Source organism: Acanthopagrus latus, chromosome 17 (assembly GCF_904848185.1).
Source record: "Acanthopagrus latus isolate v.2019 chromosome 17, fAcaLat1.1, whole genome shotgun sequence".
Classification (NCBI taxonomy): domain Eukaryota; kingdom Metazoa; phylum Chordata; class Actinopteri; order Spariformes; family Sparidae; genus Acanthopagrus; species Acanthopagrus latus.
Window position 1 is genome coordinate 4,313,668 of NC_051055.1, and position 18,509 is coordinate 4,332,176.

The following is an 18,509-nucleotide window of genomic DNA, read 5'->3' on the forward strand; positions in this document are numbered from 1 at the left end:
AGCATGATGAGCCCAGCCTGTGTTGGCACCCTGGGGGGCATATACGCCCAAGCTGCACGTGGGCAAAGGTGGAGATGTGTTAACTGGACTAAGGGGCACAAATGCCAGAGGTCTGAACTGAGGGGCGGCGGGGGGAAACTTAGTGGCCCTCTCTGTCTCTCTTTTAGCTTCTTGTCTGGATGAATGGCAAATTAAATGAATTCCTCTAAGGAGGAGATCTCATCATGGGCAGCTAATTCATCCTGAATATAGTCAGCTAGTCCTGTGAGTAAACCCCCTGAAGTGCAAACTCTTCCCAGCCACTCTAAAATTCTGAAATTAGCTACTGAATCTGCCCCTTGCTTGAGGGAGAGCAACCACCTAGAAATATACTTCCCTTGTACAGGGAGATCACATAATAGTCCCAGGGGCATAGGTGCTAGGCTGTTGTTCAAACACTAGGGCCATCGATGTAAAAACTGTTCACAACTAACTAACTCACCAGAGAACCTAGATTCAAGGGGGAGAACCACAAGAGCAGGTGGTAATGCAGCAGGGTGTTGGGGATGGATAAGCGGTAGGGTAAGTTAGTTAGTTCATATTTGATCCATGCGGCTTCCAAATAAACTGCAAAGTAACTAACGTAGCAATGTACTGTCTTGAGTGGATCATCAGCTAATTGATCCAGACACCCAGGGCTGGTACAGCTGGAAAATTAGCTGGCGTCTTGTTTGAAAGTTACCTTGTCAGCTAATGTTAGGAACCAGTCAACACTAGATGAATGCAGTATAACTATGTTACCACTGAAGTATCTTCTACTACAGCAATTGATAGCAAAGCTAGCTATTCCTATTGGTGGTGGATGAGCATGTACGTCACACAGCATGATTATTTATACTGAAAATGCCTTTTTTATCACAGGCTAACATAAATGGGCCCTTGGCAGTTGTCAACATCCACCTCTGGATGTGATGAGTCGTGAGAAAGACTACAACCAGTTCACTAGAGAATGATGCTTTGGTAGAATCTCTCTTTCTACATGCATTGACAAACACACAGTATAATGTCACTGTCAACTAATGTTAAACTTGTTGTCTTTCAGACAATACAGTGTGTACAGCAAGCATTTGAAATGTTACCATGTTCACAATGTAAAGGTTGGCATGGACTACAACTACATCCCTCAGCTGCAGCATATTACCTTGCTCTGCAGGGGGACCCCCAAAACGGAGAATTCTCAAGCCAGATGACCCACAGGTTGAATTAACTTTTCAGTCAACTTTTCAACTCATACGAGGTTGAATTTTATTTGACCAATATTAAATATTGTGCTGCTAAATTGGAAAACAACAGGACAATGGAAAGCACTTTGAATTTTTAGGGCACAGCAATCAATTAATGGAAAACAATGTGTTGAATGGTCTTTGTCTTTATAAAATTAAAAATCATGAATTTAAAAATGTGTTATCCATCCATCCAATCCATCTTGTGCAAAAGTTAATATTAGGGTTAGGGTCATTATTTATTCAGTCAATAGACGTTATATTAATCAGTTCTGCAGTTCAAGTCCATACTTACTCTCAACTTTTCAAGTTGCACAGACTTATCAGTGGCCCTACGCTAAGTTTGATGCTGTAGTGACCCCTTGAGCATCACTTCTTGAAGTGCCCCTCAAGTGCAGTAGTACAGAGAGCAAGAAAAGTCCAAGTCGGGTGGCTAGATTGGTCATACACTGGACCCCACACAGACTTGGGTTCGCCTCCAGAGTGTGGCCAATAGTCAAGACTGATCAGGCTATATTACATAAGCAAGTTAAACTCTGAAAGCGATGTCCCTTAAGTCACCTTCATTCCTTGTAAAGTGAGTTGCGTAAGAGAGTTAATGGGGTTATTTAAATCCAAAGTATGATCTTTTCGTAAATCTTGCTATGTACTTTTGGTTCCTAAACCTAACCAAACTGTGACCTCTTCACAATGTCAACACTAGTCCAGATGTCTTAAAGGTCCCATATTATGCTGTTTTTCATCAATTTCACACAGCTGTCAGAGGTCCAAAAACTTTGTATTCAATTCGATTGCCCCTGAGAGGTCCTGAATTTCAGCTGTCTAAAAGTCGCTCTACAGAGCTCTATTCAGAGCAGTCTGTTTCTGTGCCTGCACCTTTAAATGCTAATGAGCTCTGTCTGTCAACACCACCTTGGAGAGCCCTGCCTGCTATGTCTCTCTCAGGGAGAGGATTCCCCTTGGGTTACCAGTAGCATGTGCTAATGTTATGGTGGATATAAGGCTATGGCTGGTGGAGATTTTTTCATTCAACCACACCAGTTTGACCCAGAATGAGACCCAAAAGGAGAGGCTCCTGAAGAAGTACAGACTCTGTGTCTGCAGCAGGACATTTCAAAATGGTTAGTGTATCTGTATAATGTTAGTTTGTTCATATGTATGGTTACAGTTACTGCCATGTAGCTAATGGCCAACAGCTAGTGAAAGCTGTGTTTGTCTCCAACACAGTTTCCAAACTCTTGGACACTGTTCACATCGTCTCTGTCTCCAGTCTGCACATGTTTCCAGATGTTTTACCGTGACAACCAGGCCCCATTGGAATATTATTAACACCAAACTCGCTTCAAACAGCATTGCATAGCGGGCTGAAGTGGAGCTAACTATTTAGCCAATTTCCAGCAGATTTCTCCATACTCGTAGGCAACTGTAAATACTATCAAACCGTGGCTACACTTTTTGGTGGCTCGGGTACAGTTGCTGGGTCCGGTATAGTTGGGATCCTTTTATGAGGGTCAGTGTCGAGGCAAAGCCAGCTTTGTACTGACCCTCATTACTGAAGCAGTCCGTTGTGAAGTGGTTAGCATACAAATACAAGCTAACACAAATCGCAGCCGACACGTTGTCTTAAAATATGAAACACAACCACTGTCTCTTCTGTTGTTCTGTAGCTAGGGCAGAATATAGGCACTTATGTTGATTTTTACTACCAACAACAGAGCTACTTGCTTTGAGCAACTACATCATGAAACACTGCTGTCTCACCACTGGACACACCGGACTTCACCTCGGGGATGAACGCCCCCCTCTCAGATATCTCCTATCACCGCGCAGAGGAGGTCAGCCTATGATAATGACTCCTTTCGTTACGTAACGACAGGAGCAGTTTCTGAACAGCCTGTAGGAGCGCCGTGTTACCAGTGGGTGGGCTGCAGAGACCATACAGGAATCACTTGTTTTCCTCATTCTGGGAGTTGGCAGGCTCAGTGAGGACCAGATTATGTATGTAGAGACCAGAGAAAACGTGTTTTTCATAATATGGGACCTTTGAAATCTTAAAAAGTCATACTATGAGAGCGTTGAAGTTAATGTTGCATATGTATTGTTGCTAATGTGACACCAGAGGCCTTTGCTGACAGGCGAAAAGCAGGTAGAGCAGCACTATTTGGTATACACTAGTTTGGTTAGTGGCTTTAAGCTTCGAACTGAAATTGATGAGTTGGGAGTCAGAATGCATTGACAGTTCCTCTACACTCTAATTACAACTAATTGTTTTGCTTTTACAGCAGACACCTGTACTGCTTATATTAAGTCTCTGTGCTCTCGCAACCTTGTTTTAGGAAGGAACAGGCTGCTGTGTTAAGTATCCTTACTGCATGCAACCAGCCCAGCACCACACAGTGGACAGAGAAGTCATAAGTAGCTGGTGGACTTCATAGAGTATTTAGCAGCTAAAGAGCCAAATGGTTTTTAGCAGGAGTTGATGAGACCAAACCAAATGAGAGATGAGTGAATATTTTATTTAGATTCTTTGTGTAGCCGGAGCATGACTCCCAAATTAATTCAAATGTTGCTCTATGATTGCCGAGTGTGTAAACAGAGAAGTCCTTGTTAAGACGTCTGCCATATCAACTTTACAATGTGTTATTAACTTAGATGTTGTGTTTACACAATGCACTTTCCCCAAATGGCCTAGCAAACAAACTGAAACTGGTTTAATTAATTTGGTTCTCAGGTGATGAGACTTTGAGCAACACCTTTTAAATCAGACAGTCATTTGAACATAAAAGTGTACATATTCATTTAAGGGCATTTAGCAGACACATTTGTCCAAAGCAACTTATTTTAATTCATACATACATACACTGATGGTTGTGGCTGCAATACAAGGTTCCAACAAGCACATCAGGGGCAGTTTGGGGTTCAGTATCTTGGCCAAGGACACTTCAACATTCAGACCAGGGGAATTGAGCCAGCGACCTTCTGATAGCAAGTGGCTCTACCCCTGAGCCATGGCTGCCCTACATACATTGCATCATTTTTTTTTTCTCAAATTTGATTTAATTTCATCACTTTACACTTAATTTTCTCTGTGGTCATGCTTTAATGAGGGGTATTAGGGATGTTTGGGAATAATTAAAGGGCATATTGATGGTACATTTGGTATGGTGCAATTCATTTCACATTTAAATGATCTGAGATCATACAGGTGATCATACCATTTGAAATTATATCAAATGCAGAAAGCTAGCACCAGACAGCCTGATGGCTTCCACCACCCTGACAAACCAATCCAAGCCAGCCCAGCTGCTCTGGAAGCACCAATAAGTCATGGTTCACTAGCTGACCCTCCGAAGGACCAGTCATGCAAGGCTGAGTGTGTGAACAGCAAGAAATATGTTGGCTGCAAGAATACTGTAGGACTACATGCAGGCAGAGATCACTCACACATTCTCATCCCTCAAAGTTTCCGCTTCATTTCTGCCTCTTGTTTTTTTACACAAAACGTGAAGAAAAGCTTGAATATGAAATATTGTTTTATGACTTAGAAAATGAAAACTTGCTCTTGTGGAACCATATTGATCCAGGGCAGCACTGTTTTTTTTTCCCCTAGCAGAAACTATTTTAATGTGTTTTTATAAATGCTTCTCTCATCAAATTCTAATGCCAAGTTGAACACTCATTAAATCAGCAATTTATTCCACTTTGATGACCTAAATGGGAATACATTATGGATGCAAGATGCTTTTGGTTCATTCATATGTCTTGGCTTAATACAGCTTGCTAACATTGTTAAAAAAACCAATAAAAAAACAAAACAAAACAAAAAAAACATGCTTTGAAAGGCAGAATTCCCTCTGATGGACTGTGTCTTATTTTGGAGCCATGATCAATTTTCTCATGTTTGAGTTGATGGCCAATAAAATGACAAACACCAATTTATCACCTTTTACAATGCTGAAAATCAAAACACAGGTTGGGGGGGGTGGGGCTCAGTCCTCTTCATAAAGCCCAAGAGTGACAGGAAATCCATTTCTGTCGCATGCAATTACCAGCATGCTGATTCGGGGGAAAACGCTCCTGCTTTATATTTATCAAGGCCATAGAGGAGCTGAGGTGGCGCTCAATACTGGCCTCCAGAGCAGCACACATACCCACACAGTCAAGATAACTACTGAATGAACAGCGTGTAAAAATGCTTTACAATGCTAAACGTTAAAATGTACATCCAAGACAAGTCCACTTTACTGTATATATATATATATATATATATATATATATATATATATATATATATATATATATATATATATATATATATATACATGTCCTTGATAAAATAATATGATATAATATAATATAATATAATATAATATAATATAATATAATATAATATAATATAATATGATATGATATAATATGAAATAATACTGAAGCTGAAAATCTTTAGTGAGGTACAGTGTATAATTTGTTGAGAACAAAATGAGACCAAAATCATCAACACACTGATAGCTAGATTCAAAATCACACCAAAAATCTAAGTAAAAAAACAATAAAAAATTACTGAGGTGTGTATGGCCTGTCAGCATCCCCCAACGTTGTACGGGCATGTTCCCAATGAGTCGGTGGATGGTGCCCTGGGAGATCTCCTCCCAGACTTGGATCGGGGCATCAGTGAGCTCCTAGACAGTCCATGGTGGTAGTTTGATGCGTTGGATGTAATACATACGTCCCATAGGTCCTCACTTGGATTTAGGTCAGGGGAACGAGTGGGCCACTCATTGGCATCAATGACTTTGTCATCCAGGAACTGCCTACACACTCTGGCCACATGAGGCAGGATATTGTCCTACAACAGGAGGAACCCAGGGCCCCCTGCAGCAGTGTAAGGTCTGACAATCGCTCCCAGGATTTCATCAGTGTCAGCGTACTATTAACTATGACATGGAGGTCTGTGCAATGAATTTTAAATCCTCCAGCATGTTTGATGTACAGTTTGTCGCTCATAGTACAGCCAAGTGTTAAGTTGAACATAGAGTAAATTGATGGGGAAGGGGCAATAATCTTAAACACATTTTATTTAAATCTACAAGCTGCAGTAGGTTTATCAGCATCATTAGACATAAATATGTATCACCCCATTAAACTTTAATGAAAATTGTATATGTTTAGAAAAACATGATTAGCCTGTGGGATTTATTCCAGTTCCATGTGGAGTTTTAATAATAAAGACTCATTGACACTACATGATGCTTGCCAGAGGCCACTCCTAATGAATCTTTTACAGTGTTGAATTCTCCTCTAAGCTCCGCAACAAGCATTTGATCTGCACCCCGTACCTTCAGTCTAACTCGCAAATATATTGTCAGATATGGTCAACAGTTATTTTGAGGTGAGACATTTTTCCTCTGCTGTGTCATCCAGCAACAGATGGTGCTGTTCGGAAATGACTGTGAGAGGGTGACATGGCTTTAGAAGACATCAGTTAGTTCTGCTGTGCCTGTGCTCCAAGCTGTAATGGTCCTTTAATACAGTACCATATTTATATAGCATAAAACTATTCTAGTGCATGATTCATAGTATTTAGGATCAGTATTAGCTTAAGTCTAGCCGTGTCCATTGTGATAACAGGCCGGCTACCTCGTTGTACCTGAAGTGTAATAAAAACTTGTTAAAACGATGGGACAAATGTGAGGACTCATTTTCGAAAGTGGTGGGGCTTGTATTTTCTTTCTTGCCAGGAGTTTCATGGTAATATTGATTGTATAAAGTAAATATCAGCGTGGAGTGAAGAGGTAATTACCTTAGCAGGAGGATTACCTCAGAATGCAGTGTTCTTAAAAGTGGCTGCTGCCATTGCAGTTTAAGACTGTGAATATAGGCAGGTACTCAAGTGGAAATCGAAGCATGAAAGTCCACAACACTTTTTTTTTTTTTTTCCACAACACATGAACTAGCCTGTAAATCTTAATATATGAACATGTATATTTACAATAAATTCAGGGGAAAATGTTGCACTGTACTCTGGTGGAAATGTTTTATCATGCCCAGTTTTCCTTGTTGTCCTTATACAAGGCTAGTTCCATGTTGTACATCTCTGGGTAATCAGACACAGACAATATCAGTTTATCCAAGTTCACTCCTTATCCGCGGTGCATGCTATCTCTGTGATACCCATCCCTGGCCAAAGGCAGGTGGCTACCGCAGATGTCTGTCTGAAGAACAATGTCTCTGTGCATTCCCAGGGGAAGCAACGGCATCTTAGTCCAACTACTGTGGTCGAAGCCGCTTCGCCTTTGCTGCCCTTCTCTCGTTGAGATGACTGGAGACAGCATGTTTCTTTGCGCCTTTGAAAAATCCTTAGATCTTCCACATCAATATGTGTAATCTGGTTTGTTTAATATAAAATCAAACAGAAACATCAAAATAATGCTACGGTTTTGTGGATTTCTTGGCAAATAGATGCCAGATACAGCAATGTCATTTGGTCACTGTTTTTCATATTTACCTTGCTACCTATGTAGACTGATGCTGTGCGGTATATGAAATCACTCATTTACATTTGTGCACTATATCTTAATCATTCTTTTCATTTTTTTTGTGCTTATAAATATAAATAATTACATCATGCTGGGCAATATTGACCTTTTATATCATTACTGTGATATGAGCCTAGACATTGTTTTGGATGCTGGATATGGTATATGGTGATATGACATAAGTGTTGTCTTTTCCTGGTGTTAAAGGCTGCATTGCTTCTGTCTGAGTTTACCAGACAGTTCTACTTGCTCTAATAATTGTCTTTACCCACTTGGTCATTATATCCACATTACTAATGATTACTGATCAAAAATGGCAATGTGTTGATATTTTGTCATCCTTAAAAAGTTGTCGCAATATTGATATGAAGGTATTCGGTGTAGAGCCTGTGCTACACCTTTACTTTTTATACCATAAATGCTTCTTCCAGCGCTGGCACTGGACATTGGTTCGTGGAGATAAATTGTGTCCTGCAGAATCATCCAATGAATGTACGTATTAATTTTAGAGAGAGTGGGCTAGCACTTTGTAATCTCTCTATAAAAATTGCTGACACCAATAGGAAACAGGACAGGGGGAAATTAGCTGACATTAATTAGAATCATTTTTAAAATGCAAAGGTTTTAGTCTACAGCAGTATAGTGTGTGTGTGTGTGGGGGGGGGGGCAGACTTTGATTTATCTCATTGTACAGTTTAAGGGAGTGTGTGTGTGTGTGTGTGTGTGTGTGTGTGTGTGTGTGTGTGTGTGTGTGTGTGTGTGTGTGTGTGTGTGTGTGTGTGTGTGCGCGCGCGTGTGTGTGTTTGAAATGACCAACACTTGCAGGTCTGACCATTCTGTAGAGATAGCTTGGAGAAGACAGAGCCAGGATTAGAGCACTGCTAACTGGAATCATGTCTGGCTGTGTAAAAGCACACATGTGGGTACAAACTACTTGTGGGAGTAGTGGAAAAGGTGGATGTGTACATGCATGTGTGTGTAAGTGCTCTTGTCTGTGTATTCTATTGTGTCGGTGCTTTGAATTGTTTTAAATAGGAACCGCTGCCTTTATTCATAATTAACAAGCTCTTTCTTTTTTCCAACTTTGTTAAATGTGAAAAAATGAAAACTTTATGAACGTTTCATGCATGAGAAGTCTGCTAATAATAAATAAGTTAAATGTGAACGTCATGTTGCCTGCTGTTTTACTTCTGTCAAAGAGAGGGAACGTCTGAGTTAAGCATTAGGATTTAAATATTAAAAAAGCAAAGTAAGGCTGTCTCTTGTCATTGCATGCCTCTCTCTTCTTCTAATGTCTCCATGCTGTAGGAGGCACTGAGTAAAGGGGGGCAACCTAGGTTGGCGTGCACCAACATAGTATCACATCAGGTTGAGAAATTGTCATGAAAAAAGGACTCAAGGATTTGTGTAAATTAACACAAATTTATTTTTTTTAAAAACATTTTTTAAACAGCTTTTGCGAGTCTCAGCATGGCTATCTTTGATGTCTGCAAAGTATGTCTTTGATTGAAAGAAACAGTACATTTATGAAGTGCAGGAGTCGAAGGGTTGCGACTGGGCTGGATGATGGGCGTAAAAAAGTCCAGGCCTGTCACAACAGGTTTGGGCAACCAAGGCACTTTGGATAAGGTAAGGGAACTATTGTGATTTTTGTTATATGTGAAAGGGATAGTTCGTGTTTTTTGAGGAAGGCTCATATAAAGTACATATCTATAGTCAATCTGTTCCCTACCATAATCACCAATCAGCGCAGCCTCAGTTTGAGGAAGCAGAGAGCCGCTCCAGCCCAGACGCTCAGCTTTGTACTGCAGTGAACGGGGTCCAGAGAAAAAGCAAAATAAACCACCTAAAACAAGGCTCACCTTAAAAAATCTATAACAGTTCAAGTGTACGTTCTGCAGGGAAAATTCACACAGCTTTACACTGCCTTTCTTTTGGCACTACATTTTCTCAACTGTCAACTGTAGAACCTCTGTATCTGTATTCGTATGACCCCACTTCAAAAAACTATCCCTTTAATAGAAATATGTTTTTGAAGTAGAGATATAACACAGTATTTAGGATTTGCTCACTTGCCAATTTAAACTCATGCTGACTGTCACAAATAAGTTAAGAATTAATGCCTGTGTACACAAATCCTGTGCATTAACTGTTGATACTATTTCACAAACTGCTGTGAACACATTATGCACAGCTTTTGTCACATGTTGAACATTTATACCTCATAATGTATCTTTCTTTTGTCAGCCTTACATTAGCTGTTTGATATGAAAAATAAAGTCCTGTGCAAGTCAGTCCCAGAAGAGACAAGCTACACAAGCATGTCCGTAAACTGGCCAGCTAAATAGATCTTTCACTTGATATCAATCAAAATAATATCACACACTTCAACCCACTTAGGCAGGGGTTTCAAACTCAAATTAGCTTTGAGCCACCGCTAGTATTGTCATCTCATAGGGGGGCCACTACAGAAACTGAGTGCTAAAAAGAAGCACAATATTTCAGAAAATGTTTTTTTTTTTTTTTCCCTTTCCATTATTAACATAAGAAATCAAAAATGCAGACAGGCATTTGTATAAATAAATGATTTGTTAAATGAATGACCCTGCAAATCTGTCCCCGCTACTCTTAAATAATGTAATTAAACCTTGCACTGAACTAACAAATGCAATACATTTGTACTTTATTTTCTCCCACCTGGCAGCACTTCTGCATTTTTTTCTATATATTTAATAATACAACGTATATAATATTATATATATAATATAGTTAATGTAACATTATTTTGTAGTAACATACTCATACTTATGGTAATTAATCAAAACTACCGGCAGTGTTTCTGGGTAGTCATCATGCCTCTTGAAGTTTGTATGTAATTACCAATTGTGACTTTTCATTTGATTTTGAAGATGTTACACTGATGGTAGCCCATAACATACTGCAAACATCAACCAATATTACCTCATTATTATCCAGTTATTACCAAGTTATTTCATTATATGATCATTTTTAAACAAAATAGTGCACTGTGGTTACCATATTGTTACCATAATATTACTATACTATTAAAAATGATTTTACCTTGTTTCCATCTTTAAATGTCTGTTTCCCAAGATTACCTTTTGTAAATTGCTATCCAGTATTACCCAGATATAACCATTGTTAATAGCCAACCAACATCTGACTATCACATTGCTTATTACATGGTGTTACCTAACTATTAGCAAATATTTCCACACTATTACCGACACACACAACTACCTTATTAAATGTCCTGTTGTGCTGAGTGGTGGGTTGGTGTGAGAACCAAGAAGGAAACACCAGAAAAGGGAGCTGAGCACAATAAGTTTATTCAAAATGACTAGAAGCACTGACAGGAGTGAAGATGGCCTCCGGCTCAGGCTGGTGAAGAAATGGAGGAGACACAAGATTTGAATGATAAATTCACAAGAAAACACAAGTAGCTTAACAAGGTTGGTTTGAGCTAGCTGTGCGGACCACCTGCCATGTCCGGTTGATGGAATAATCTGGCAGCGCGCTGAAAGGGAAACAGGGTATTTCAGCAGGTGCTGATTACCACAATACGCTGCAGGTGTGTGTGATCATCAGCAGCTCTGGCCACATGGAAACCCCCGCCCAGCCTCTCCAGTGCACCTCTGTAACACGAGCACAAGAAACCCCACAGCCAGAGCCCCAATATGACATGTCCAGGTAATCTTCTGTCTTCTATCATCTCTTATGTCATTGAGACACAAAAGATTGGCTGTCTCTACTATGACTGTTATTTGCCCAAAATTACAGTGAAAACTGCTTGTATTGACAAGCCCGGTCTCATGGTTTACTGTTTTCATCCTCTCTACGGATGTCCTATAGCTACAGACAATTTCTGTTCCTGTCTATCACTCTTTGGAGAAGTAAATAAAATCATGAACATTTTTTTTTTTTTTTTTTATTGTTTGACATGAAAATGTGAAAGAAGAGCTTTTAGGCAAGTCACTAGCTGTTTTCAAACTGGCACCAGCAGTTACACAGCATTTGTTTTCAGCCAAAGTGGGGCATGGTAGTTCTGGCGACAGCAAAGTTACACATGGCTGCTCTCATCTCTAATAGGGAACCTGATAATGTAATGAGAGAAAAGGGATTGAGAGCCAGACAAGGTCCACTTTTTTGCAGATGTGATTATCTGAGGTAATTTAAAGCAAAATCACAATCTCTGTCTGAAAGTTCATGGGATGTCAGTAGATGTCAATTTAAAAGACAGTATACAGATAAACAATATGAGACTGTGGAAATATGTTATTATAAAGACCATTCAGCCAACAGTTGCACCTAACTGAGCTAACCTTGTATAGCATGTCACTATTTACAAAAGTTACAATATTTGCATTGTTATGCACCTCTTAACAATGTGATAACACATTGCCAGACTGGCAATAATATTACTGCAAATTTTATTTGAAATACATTTTATCATGCCATTACTGCTTAAAGTAATACATTACCATAACCCATGACCTTTGTAGCGGTACTCCGGTTGATCTTATCTCTTGTGTTGCTGCCATTTTTGGTCTTGTGTACAGTCTACAATAGTTGTGGCTATTGGCCTGTAGGTGGAGAAAGAGTCAATAATCAAGATATGATTTTATCATGATCTTGAATCTGGATTCATACTATGAACTAATGGTGATAATATATAATCCATAAGTGTCAGTGATGTTGATCATGAGGTGCATAGCATTTCCATTATTTTCATTCACCCTGAGGTTATCATTGTTTAAGCAGAGCTTTAATTCATCCCTTCACACTTCTACACTTCTTCGCACATCTTCTACACCCTGCTGTTTAAACAAGGTGAATATTTTCTTGTTTTTCTGCATCTTTTCTAATTCTGCACGTTCTCTGAGTTCCAAAGCAGCTTGTGTTTTGCTCTCTGCTAACACATTTCCTCCCACACTCTTATGGTGGCCTTCTTATAATTCCTTGTGGCTATAATGTAATTAAGAAACCACTGAGATAAAATTGTGGAGAGGATTCAGAATACAATAAAAAAAAAAAAAACTATAAAAATATCAATATTTACTCAATTCATTAGTGCAAGAGAATACAAAGTCTCCCATCAGGCTGGAGAGTCCTGGTGGGGCAACTTATAGCAGGTATTCTTTACACATGCCAACATTTAACTTTCATAAAAGCCTTGATCTAAAAACACACATTTCTTTATGTTAAGGATGAGTTCATGGTGCTTCTTCATAGTAGACCTCCAAGACTTTCCCAGTTCAAACTGGACACCATCTTTGTCATTCTGTCCACCTGCTTTAAATGCCACTTGCAAATGCTTCCCAGGGTACCTTAAAAATCTATTCTCGACTTCATGTCCTTGTTCGCAGTCTATTCGTCTTGCTGGGATTCCTGTGTTTTGTGTATCGATTTGCTGCTGCCTGCTGTCGTGCTCTGGACCAGAGCAGACCTTGAGAGTAGTGAAGGCTGATAATGGAGTCATCTGCTCCTCGTTATCCCGGGTTTCTGAGCAGGAAAGGAGGCAGCAAGGGCTTCTGTCTGACCTTCACCTACTGCCCAAATAACAAAGGAACACTAACCATCCTCCCGCCACACCACTGGAATGAAAGATACAGAAATTGACATGTGTGCAGTATGCCATGAGAATAACATGAAAAGAGCATGTGGAGGAGCACTGTCATACAGACCATTAGTTGGAGGAAACAGGGACAATTCACATTCACTGTTCACACGAGGAGTCATATTTCATATGTCCAAATTCAGTGATGACATGTGGAACAGTGATAAAATACAACAATGACTTGTCACACAGGCCAGATCTAGAGTGATCAAAATGAGACAAAACTGTGCCCAGGTGACTAGTTGTAATGATGAGCTCTGTCCTTCTCCCCCTCACCTCTCTGTGTGCCGCACCCTTGGTTGACTTAAAGGGGACTCCCACCAATTTTACACATCAAATTGAGGCACACTAGGCTTAATTGGCACTAAGGACCAGTTTTATACCATCTTTCATGGCTCTGGAGGAGTTGTAGTTCAGTTAATTTGGTCAGGAAGAAGGGAAAAAGAATACATTGTTACATTTTAGTTCTGTTCTGGTTCCTGTTCACACTGACTTTTTTACAGTAAACATGAAGTAACAGACTGACAGGTAACCCATTGGTTGTGCAGTTTAGTCATGGTCTCTTGTTGATGTGCTTACATGTTATCATGATGATTAACAGATGATATACATAAATAAACACGTTGATTGTAAGATCACTAGGGTTACTGGTACTTTTAAGGGTAGCGTCTGCATTACGTCAGTGCAACCGAGTACCGATTCACATTAAATCAATCAGTGCCAAATGTTGGCACCTGAAAGCTCATTTTTACAGCAATGTTATAGAGATCAACAGACAGTGACTTGTCTCCCAGCAACTCAGCCACTGGCTGTGTCTGAAATTCCTAACTAAAATGCTGTATAGTTCACTAGTATTTCGTTAGTCTGAAACCTTGTTATGAAACCAAATAGTACATGAATTGCACACCACCTATTAGGAAATACTGCAGTATGCATTCTTGGAGCGCCCTCACCTGTCATCTGTCGAAAGGTTCCTATCTAAATAGGATATGTGTCACCCCAAACACAACAGTGACAAATTCAGTGACTTCCTGTGTCCAGTGGGTGGCGCTATGGACATGACACGGTATTGTTGCATGTGCACGCGTTTACTAGACGTGGTCTGAATGGGTAAAATAATACTGCCTGTGTCCACTCTGTGGCGTTAGAGATCACCCATAAATTATGTGTCATGTTGTAGTGTATGACGCGGAGAAAACAACCTTTAAATGTCAAATTCATCTGATGATGTTTGTCCCCGCTAATGGCTGAGAGTAAGATAGCACTTCAATTGCCTTCTTTCAAAATGTATGCATTTGTTATGTGTGAGAGAAAGTGTGTGTGTATTCAAATCTGGACCATGATCAAATTAAAATGGATTAACAGAAATGCTTTTTCATTTTTCAGAGTAAAGCTGCATTGCTTGACTCATAAATGAATTAATAATAAATCATCCAAAGTGCATTTTCATTTTCTTCTTCAAGACTGCTCATTCTGTGACTTAATACAATGAAAAAGAAAAGAACGTTTAAGATTTAATTTTCAAAGGATGCCCCAGCAAATAGTTATCAAAATTCAATCTGAAATGTCAAATTTGAAAATTTAAATACATTAGCAGAAAGGCTTTTTTTTCATTTTAAGGTCATAGCTGCATTATGTGACTCATAAATAAAATTGATAATAGATCATCCAAATTGCATTTTCATTTCCTTCTTTTGGTTGCGCATTTTATGGCATAACTAAAAATAAAACAAAGAGGACATTGCTTTTTCACTTTCACGTCCGCCCCGCAAAAAAGTGTCCATAATTCAATTGAATTGGCAATCCCAAACAGAGCAGGAGAGTGACGTTAGTGGCTGCTGTTGAGATATCTGGCCTGACTAAGTGACCAGTATTGATCTTTAAATATGAATGTGTTATTCTGTTTTGGGGTCTGAGATAAACAGGGATTGAGAAATACTGATAACATCATACTTAATAAGTACACATAACAACATGGAGATGCCAGGACTTTCCAAAATGGTGCAAAACAGGAAACCTACACACCAAACCGAAACGCATGATTTCAGCAATCAGAACAGCACACACACACATGCATGCACGAGTAAACACGCACACATGCACACAAGCTTTGGAACGATTACTGGAAGTTACATGACTATTTGGAAAGCTACAGAACAATGAGGCAAATATCATCTTGACATTTTGGTGGTGGTCCAGATCATCACTAAGAAACTGTGTAAACAGCTGAGGTATAAATGCTTGGTCAGTCCAGGAACAAAAAGAACCCAATTTTTGCAACCCCGTCTCTGTGTTGATTCTTCTTGGAGTTTTGGCTTCAGTATTTGCATTTTATATACATCCTCTACGACACCGCTCTTCTTCTTCAGCTCCTGCTTTCTGATAGAAACACCACACTTATCACAGCGGACTGCTTCTCCAAGTCCACTACATTCACCTGGTCAAGCTCCCATCCATCTCCGAGATCGCCGACCCTCCCCCTCACCATATTTTCCAGCTCCATGGCCTTCCCTCCAACATTGTCTTAATTGTGGACCCCCAATTCATATGTCACATTTGGAAGGCTTTTTGGAATGCGCTTGGCACGTCCTCCAGTCTCATCTCTGGTTATCACCCTCAATCAAATGGACAGACAGAAGGAGATAGCCAAGACCTGGAGACCACCCTCTGCTGCATCACAGCCCATCATCCCACCTTCTGGTCCTCTTTTCTCCCTTGTGTAGAGTATTCTCATGACTATCTCACCAGCTCCCCTACAGGAATGATCCCACTCATGGCCACCTACAACTTTGAACCACCTGTTTTCTCCACCCAGTGGGGGTGAGGTTGCAGTCCTCTCTGTCCAAACTCATGTTACCCATTGTAACAATATTTGGGAGATTACCCATATTGCCCTCACCTCTTCCTCCTGGTGAAGTCATCATTTGGCAGACAGTCACTGGCTTCCAGCCTCCCCAAAACAACCAGGACACAAGGTTTGGCTTTCCTCCCATGACCTTGGGGTCATGCAAGATGGATCTGCGCTTTGTGCATCCATTTGAGGTGGACAAAATCACCAATCATGTCTCAAGCTGCCTACATGCCTACCGGCACATCCCAATTTCCATGTCTCACAACTTTCCTGATTTCCTGATTTGACCACCAGCAGGATCTAGGACGGTTGTCATCAGGGCCAGGGTTTCCAGTTCTTGGCTGATTGGGCGGATTACAGTACAGAGGATCCGATCCTATCGTACTCTCTTGGACGATGGCCTGGATCAGTAATTTTCTGTGTTGGATTTGTGCTTTGATGTTTTTTTTTTTTTTACTTCTGTGCTTGTTGTGCTTGCAGGGATGCACTGAGATGCTGGGCGGGGTTTCCCCTCACTGGATCTGCTGCCGGACACACACCTGCAGCAGACTGGAAATCAGCACATGTTAATTGGCACTGATCACCACTCTACATGCTGCCAGATGATTTCGTCAGTACTGCATGGTGCATGGCCCCTGCTTGTACAAATCTGATTGATTGCTTTCTCATATGTTTCCCTGTGAATTTTACCCAGGGATCTAACTTAGTGTTTGCTCTTTTGCCTTCAGTGTTTCACCTTGTTTCATTTCAGCTCGTCACTTTATGCCCTCCACCAGTGCAACGGTGAGTTACCTCTCCACCTGCTCTTCTCCGGCGGATTCAGAGGCCAGTGACTATCTCTACTTATACCTGCATACTCCCTGTGAATCTTCAATACATTTCAATGCTACCCTTCTCACTGCCTGGTTCTTCACATCTGGGTTCAACTACACCTACAAATCTTTGGGTTTGGTATCAGCCCAAATGTGAATGGCTGCCACCTCTAAAGATCACATCCTTAAGTAATTTAGCTTTTAAACTGTGCTATGATCACATATCTGCTATTTTAAAATCCTGTGGTGGATTAATGCCCTATCCACCCAGAATATGTTTAACATTTTGGAGGGTAATAGTGTTTATAGATGTGAGTCCTTGTATGTGGTATGAAATTGTTTCTTTTCACCGCAGAACTAGTTTGATATCCTGTCATTGTGTGTTTTTAGGCCTTTTGATTATTGCTGTGTGACAGCTCTAGTGTTGTGGCCATAGTTGTGTTGTGTTTTTGTGTTGTGCTTTCACTTAGGTGATGCTATCCTTCTCCCCCTCCTCCTTGCCAGTGAGTGGAAATCTACATCTGATCCTCCTTGCCACTTAGGCCGGGTGCTATAAAGTGGTGCTGGTGCCAGTGGGCTGGGTGACTGTGGTGTGCAGGAGCCAGAGTGACTGAGCTACAGACTGCACTTTTTACTTTGGAGGCTAATCTTCCTCTGTTGACCAGCGTTTTGCTTGTAAATACACTATTTTCTAGCATAACATACCTACTATTTCTTTTTTCCTCCTTTACACTTGGTTTTATTTGCTATCTAACTCCCCTCACCCCACCCCATCATGAGACAGGGCTGTCCGTTGAAGCTGCTGGTGAACTGACCTTTAATATTGTCACCATAGTACCATCACCTCCTTAAAAATTTCCCAGTCCGTGACATTGAAACACTCCTGCAGGGCCCCCTCCAGCCCCATTCACACTGCTGTTTGGATGCGGGGATCCTGCGCCAATTATCCGCCTCCACCTCGGTGTGAATATCTTGGAGGCAGCGAGGGGTGAAATTTCGCTCCTGCGCTGCATTGGCAAACCAAACCAGTGTGAATGGATAAGCTGGTGACTCGTCGCGAGGGTGGGTCGATCAAACAACCTGATGACTACACAGGTCCCTCACACACCAAAGTAAAGAAAATGTCAGAGAAAGCAACGTTACATGACCAAACAACAGAAACATAGTAACTGTAACTGTCGTTGACAACTTGTATGAGGAAAAAAAATACTGCAGCTGAACACAGAGAAGTGCCTGTCCTCCCACCTGTTCTACCACCTCTTCGTCACATTTCTGCCCGAAAAACAGTGTCTGTCACTGGCAAAAAAACTTTAACTCACCAAGGGTTTGTGTTGAAAAAAAATCACTGCGACCGTCAGGCCTCCAGACTGAGACTTCAGAGAACTTTGCTCCAGAAAACATTGTTCCTCC

General features: G+C 40.6%; 1 long non-coding RNA gene across 4 annotated transcripts; it reads left to right on the plus strand.

The window, feature by feature from the left end:
* Positions 1 to 11,423: 11,423 nt before the first annotated feature.
* Positions 11,424 to 17,801, plus strand: LOC119006540. 4 transcript variants are annotated; one of them, XR_005070831.1, is made up of 5 exons: positions 11,424 to 11,509; positions 16,768 to 16,911; positions 17,016 to 17,070; positions 17,570 to 17,665; positions 17,698 to 17,801. It is a non-coding gene; the product is annotated as an uncharacterized LOC119006540 (long non-coding RNA). The 4 variants fall into 4 exon arrangements; XR_005070832.1 differs by having other exon boundaries at positions 17,604 to 17,665; XR_005070830.1 differs by having other exon boundaries at positions 16,768 to 16,897.
* Positions 17,802 to 18,509: the final 708 nt, after the last annotated feature.